General features: G+C 37.3%; 1 pseudogene; it reads left to right on the forward strand.

The window, feature by feature from the left end:
* Nucleotides 1–4680: 4680 nt before the first annotated feature.
* LOC101351124 (importin subunit alpha-1 pseudogene) lies at nt 4681–6120 on the forward strand (annotated as a pseudogene).
* The last annotated feature ends 1260 nt before the right edge of the window (nt 6121–7380 follow it).

Raw genomic sequence — 7380 nt, forward strand, 5'->3', positions numbered from 1 at the left:
TTGTTTCCAACTTTCGTATTCCAATCACCAGTAATTTTCAATGTATCCTGATTGCTCATTCGATCAATTTCAGACTGCAGAAGCTGGTAAAAATCTTCAATTTCTTCATCTTTGGCCTTAGTGGTTGGTGCATAAATTTGAATAATAATCGTATTAACTGGTCTTCCTTGTAGGTGTATGGATATTATCCTATCACTGACAGTGTTGTACTTCAGGATAGATCTTCAAATGTTCTTTTTGACGATGAATGCAACCTCATTCCTCTTCAAGTTGTCATTCCTGGCATAGTAGACCATATGATTGCCTGATTCAAAATGGCCAATACTAGTCCATTTCAGCTCACTAATGCCTAGGATATAGATGTTTATGCATTCCATTTCCATTTTGACAATTTCCAATTTTCCTAGATTCATACTTCATACATTCCACATTCCGATTATTAATGGATATTTGCAGCTGTTTCTTCTCGTTTTGAGTCGTGCCACATCAGCAAATGAAGGTCCTAAAAGCTTGACTCCATCTACTTCGCTAAGGTCGACTCTACTTTGATGAGGCAGCTCTTCCCCAGTCGTCTTTTGAGTGCCTTCCAACCTGGGGTACTCATCTTCCAGCGCTATATCACACAATGTTCTGCTCCTATTCATAAGGTTTTCACTGGCTAATTCTTTTCAGAAGTAGACTGCTGGGTCCTTCTTCCCTGTCCAATTATTAAGGAAACATTTTCTTGGGAAAGAAAGAAGGCAAGTATCCCAGTTTAATCTTTTTATAAGGATGCTGATAACTGATAGTCAAAGATAATTGCTAGCGGAAGTGTTCTTATCTATGGCATTGCCCCTAGAGGAAAATGTCACCTAAGCCCTATACCAATCAAGGTATACACTGGAGATGTTTTATAACCTAAAAACTTCACCACTACTATGTGAGGTCGATCACAAAAATCTCATTTAAATACCTCACCTATTGCTCATGGCCAAAGAGGGTGTTCAATTCAGAAAGGGAAGACCAAAGTGGTCACATAGGCTATATCAGACATTTCCCTATTTCACCTGAGCCTTTGATTATTTATATCCTTGAAATTATTGGTAAAGCTTGATACTGGGTAAGGTCCCTTATTCATGTAAGTCTAATTTGACAATTCAGTCCTTTCTATTAGCTAAACTAGTCTAATATTTGTATCTAAGAATGAAGAAGGGAGTTGGATTATTTAGACATATTGGCAAAAATAAAAAATGGAAGCCTGAACTATAATTTTTTAAATTATTATCTACGGAGGGAAATGGAATTATAGCTAACTAAACTGAAAACCAGACTTCTGTAAATATATCTTGATTTGTAGTTTTGAATGTGAAACCTCACAGATATTTAAAATCATCATTTTTTTTTTTAATTCTCAAAAACTGAAAGAGGAATGAAACAAATGAACCTAATTGTGTATTGAGTTTGGTGGCATAACAAAGGGGTAGAAAATATTTTCATGTGACTTTAAAAAACAGGAATTGGGGTATATATCCTTGGTGGGATATACCCCAAGATCAAAAAGATTAACTAAAACAAAATAATATATCTTTAAATGCTTTTCAGTAATTGTATTATTGGTGATGGTGATGTTATTTTATTCAGAATCAGCTATGTGTTTATTGTGTTATGAAGTAATGAAAAATTATGTTAGAATCATTGAACACCAATACCTGGGCATGCTAGAAAGGAAACAAATGAAAGATGGATGAAGTTAAGTAGAAAGTATCGATATAAAATCATGTTTTCTTTTTCTTTCTATTGAAAATGCCTAGAAAACATGAACAACTCAGTAGCAATGAGCATTCCTAGTGTGCAAATAACAAAAAAAAACAGTTGCCATCAAGTCGATGTGAACTCATGGTGACCCCATTGTGTCAGAGTAGAACTGTGCTCCATAGGGTTTTCAATGGCTGATTATTCAGAAGTATGCAAATAGTGGTCTCTAAACGTCTTGGGCCACTAAGAGAAACCAAGACTTAACTGGAGAAATGGCTAGCTCTGTGTCTATAGCAGGGAATGGAGAAAATGCACCTGGAACGTCTTTTCATACCAAAAAGCAAATAAGCTATTAAAGACTACTAAGTCTGTGTCAGAAAGAGTAACGAGCCAACTAGAAGAGGCACTCACTAGCCAAATATTGGACACTTTGAGCATAGATAAGAAAAAATGTATTACAAATCAAGTATTTTTTAATTGATACACATCAAGTATTTTGAAATCCATGAATTCAAATGATACTTAAAATATATCTCGTTGGTCATCTTTGGGATAATAGGGAATCAATTATTCAGTAAACCGCTCAATAAAAAGAAAGAATGAAGCATTTATCTTGCCTTACCTGGTGCTTCACGGTATCCAAATAGCTGAAGAATTGAGAAAGTTTTTTATTAACAGAAGTATTCTGACTAAAAATACAGATTTAATGACAAAATTGGAATATCAATATTTTACAAGCCCTAATGAATACATGGATTTAGGCAACACTCATTGATAGATTCTAACATCACAAAATAGTGAGACAACCAGACATCATGTGTATCCTGATAGAACACAACACCACCTAACAAATATTCTTACCAAAAACTGAGCCTGGATGTGATCAAGCTTCTGGATTAAAGTCTCAGAAAAACAGGACACAGATGAACATACGAAAGCATGGAAATGCAACTATTGAAATCCAGACTGCAGAAAACCCTATGGGGCAAAGATTTCAAAAACACAAAGACAATACCTAGAATGGCGTCATAAATCATTGAGTGTTTTATCTTGTGATTGAAGACAAGTTTGTGCTTTGTAGTTTGCAATTGTGAGAACTGGAATAGACACAGTCATTTTGTATGCAAGAAGAAAAGCTGTCTTGGGATGAAGATGAATCAGAAGATGGCAGAGAAAGAAAATCACATATAAATGGAGCCAGATACCAAATGACACAATGAAATTGTCTATCTCTAGATCATACTCTGCCAGAAGCCCACATTACCTTCTTCTACTGTTTAAATTGAGAAATAGAGACAGATACGTGATGACTCAGTAGGGTTGTCAATCTCTAGATCAAACCCTGCCAGAAGCCCACATTAACTTTTTTTACGGTTTAAATTGATAGAGACAGAGACCCAATGACTCAATGACATTGTCAATCTCTAGATCAAACTCTGCCAGAAGCCTACATTACCTTTTTTATTGTTTAAGCTCATTTGAGTTGACTTTAATTTTACTTGTAACCCAAAGCATCCTAACCATATATCTAAAATCTATTTTATTCTCAATACATAAATAAAGTCAAATTAAAAAATAAAGTAGAAAATCAGATTTCTCTCCTCCCTCATCTTGAAGCAGCATTAGAGGCACATTTAGATGTGAGCTACCCCTCCAAATCTTCTCCAGCCACTAGTCATTGGCAATCTTTTGCATGTTAGCTAGTTATCCAAAAGATAATCTTGTGAATAACAACCAAAGTAGTTAAAGTTTCTTTTCTGTAAACAGTTTAAAAGGATAGACTTTGAACTTCTGTGACCAGAGCCAAAATAACAAAACTCTTGAAACATTACATACACTTAATATGATGCAAATATTTTCAATTCTATTTACTTAGTTGCTGTTACAGTCCACTATTTACATTTCATATTCCACTTACTAATGGATTTGCAGCATGCAGTGTAAATGACTCTTCATTGTTTTTGAAGGAACATGGTCCTCAAGAGAAAAAAGACAGTCATGTTCGCAAAAAAGTAAAATATTAGATGAGATAGCATACTCATTCACAATCTTTAGGTCTTTTGAACAAGCAGACTGTAAGGAGATTATTTAGAATAAATTACTGTTAAATTCAGTAGCATCTGATACATGGAGATAAAAGGCTATTTTAGTTATTACAAGTTATTCAAGTGTGTGAAGGCTCATTTGCATGTCTTCAGAAGACATGTCTCTTCTGAAGTGTATCTTTTGATCTTTGTAAAAACCAAGTTAGTAAAAGCATTTACTATAGATGCAGTCTGGGTTCTTTTTCTCTCTAATATTATACTAACAGTGATATTTTTCTAATCATGGTAAATCCTAACAGAGTTGCATTAAAATTGGCCACTAGCACACCACTGAAGTATATCTGCTGCAGTGACAATAAGACATTTCTACAATAAATGAAATCTTAGCAGAGCCTGGAGAAAACATGAACGTGTCTGCCTTAGCAAGTGGCTTGGACACGTATCTTCTCTGTGAGTGTGCCACATAGAGGGGAGTTATGAACCTCTTTTCTTCCTTTTTTTTTTTTTTTTTTGGCATGTTGTTTATATTGATAGAATCAGAGTGAAAGAGATCTTGGTTCAGTATCTTCATTTGCAGATGAGGAATCTAGACTCAGAGAGGCAGTAGAATAGGAGACAAGTGCCTGGTCTCAAAACAAAAGGCCTGGGTTCAAATCCACTGCTTCTTAGCCGTATGATCTTGGGCAAGACATATCTGTAGGGTTAGCTTCCCGAATTGTGAAAATAAGCATTTCAAGAATATCTGACTTGCTGTGAGGTAGCTGTCAAAATCAAATGTAGAGGTTGGACATGTGCAGGGCATCCAACTAGCAGCCTGTGAGCCCTGCACGACCTTCCGTGGAATCTGAGCATGCTCCCACAAATTGCTCCCTTTCTCTCATAACCGTGTTCACCAATGAGAATGTTAAAACCAGCTGCCCATGTTGACAGATTAGAGTATAAGAGAAAGAGTACAGAAACGAGGCAGTGCCAATAGAAGTTAATGTAGGGCTAAGTAAAGCTAAGAAGGATGATCAGATGCTACTTCTCCACTGCAGGTTAACCGCAACAACCAAGGCACTGTAAATTACTCTGTTGGTGACATTGTCAAAGGCACAAATTGCTACAACTTGGAGAGCCATCTGCAAGCTACTCAACTTGCTAGGAAACTGCTTTCTAAGGAAAAACAGTCCACCATAGTCAACATAATCCAGGCTGGTTTGATTCCAAAATGTGTGTCCTTCTTGGGCAGAACCAATTGCAGTCCTGTTCAGTTTGAGTCAGCTTGGGCACTCATGAACATAGCTTCTGGGACATCAGAACAGACCAAGGCCGTGGTAATGGAGGTGCTTCCCCAGCATTCATTTCTCTGTTGGCATCTCCCCATGCTTACATCAATGAACAAGCTGTGTGGGCTCTGGGAAACATTGCAGCAAACAGTTCATCTTTCTGAGACTTGGTTGTCAGGTGGGGTGCTGTGGACCCTCTGTTGCCTCTACTTGCAGTTCCTCATAGGTCATCTTTAGCATGTGGTTACTTACATCATCTTTTCTGAACACTTTTAAATCATTGTCAAAACAAGCATCCTTCACCCCTGTTAGGTAACTGTTGAGCAAATTCTATTTTAGTTCATCTCCTGCATGATGATGATCCAGAAGTATTAGAAACCTGCTGGGTTATTTCCTACCTTACTGATGGTGCAAATGAATGGATTGAAATGGTCATGAAAATGGTAGTAGTGTCCCAGATCGTGAAGTTTCTAGGAGCTGTGGGATTGCCAATGTGGCTCCTGTGCTATAAATCATAGGGAATATCGTCAATGGGACAGATGAACAGACCTGTTCAGGTTGAGTATGTGGTATTAATAGATGCAGGAGCACTTACCATTTTTCTAAGCCTGCTAACTAACCCCAAAACTAATATTCAGAAGGAAGCTACATGGACAGCGTCAAACATCACAGCTGGCCATCAGGACCAGATACAGCAAGTAGTGAATCATGGATTTGGCCCATTCTTTATTGACATTATGACACAAAGGGAACTTTATGGGCTGTGACCAACTATACAAGTGGTGGAAGAGTGAAACAGATTGTATGCTCATTCACTGTGGCATACTAGAACCACTGATGACCGTTCTAGCTGAGAAAGATACTAAAATTATTCTGGCTATTCTGGATGCCATTTCAAATATGAAACTAGGCGAAACCATTGGAGAATGTGGAGGCTTGGATAAAATTGAAGTACTACAAAATCATGAAAACAAATCTGTATATACGCTTCATTAAGTTTGATTGAGAAGTATTTCTTTGCAGCGGATGAAGAAGATCAGAACGTGGTGCCAGAAACTACCTCTGAAGACTAAAGCTTTCACGTACAAGCCAGCACTCCTGAGGCCTTTAATTTTAAATGGTATGGCAGAGTCATCAAGTTGTTTGCTGAGTACTATATTTCAGACATCATGCTTGGTAGAGGGTCTTCAAAAAAGAGGAAGACCCTCAGAGGGATGGCTGACACAGTGGCTGCAACAATGGGCTCAAGCATAACAACGATTGTGAGGATGGTGCAGGACCGGGCAGTGTTTCGTTTCTGTTGTACACAGGATCGCTATGAGTCAGGACTGACTTGACAGCACCTAACGGCAACAGCAACATATTTCATATAAGTTTGTCTTACTGTTTCTCTACTAAGACCTGTTTAATGTGATTTGTTATGTAGCACTATTTACACCAAAACTATACTGAAAAATTCCAAACTCTATGTACTGTATGAAGTCTCCCCTATCGTTGGGTTTCTTATTTCTATATGAAACTTTGTATATTTCAGTGTCCTGTAAATAAAGATTAAATTCCTCCCTTTCCTTTTACTTCAAAAAATGTATATATGTTAACATGGTTTCTAGAAAATAATAATTATTCAACAAGTATTAGAAGTTTTTATGAAGTAACTTGCACAAGGTCAGGCAGTTGGAAGAAAAGCCAGGGTACTGTGGAAATACAGGACACTTGGTGTTCTACTATGTATGCCAAAGCATACACCTGATGTTATTAATTATGTCTTTTTTGTCAGGAAATATTTTTAAAGCTCATTCAAAAACATACATTTTTCTTTTGTACAATTTTTATTTCTTGGAATACTCTAAGACTTCAATTTATAGTTTGTGGTTTTTTATTTCTACAAAGCTATGAGGCATTGTTGGTTCGGTGGTAGAATTCTGTCCTTCCATGTGGGAGAATTCTTGGCCAATGCACCTCATGCACAGCCAGCACCTGTCTGTCAATGGAGGCTTGCATGTTGCTATGATGCTTAGCAGGTTTCAGCAGAGTTTCCAGAATAAGACTAGGAAGAAAGTCCTGGTGATCTACTTCCAAAAATCAGCCAATGAAAACCCTATGAATCACAACAGTCTTATCTGCAACCGATCTTGAGAATGGTGCAGAACCGGCAGCATTTCCTTCACTTGTGCATAAGGTCATCATGAGTCAGGGGCTGAGTCCATGGCAGCTAACAAAATAACCACCTCTCTTTGAAAGATGTGCTCCAGATAATACAGTGCCTGGTATTATCACAAACGCGTTTGAAGTGGGCTATTTAGACAGAAATACTAAGTAACAGATATTCCAAG

This window comes from Trichechus manatus, unplaced genomic scaffold (genome assembly GCF_000243295.1).
Source record: "Trichechus manatus latirostris isolate Lorelei unplaced genomic scaffold, TriManLat1.0 scaffold00239, whole genome shotgun sequence".
Taxonomy (NCBI): domain Eukaryota; kingdom Metazoa; phylum Chordata; class Mammalia; order Sirenia; family Trichechidae; genus Trichechus; species Trichechus manatus.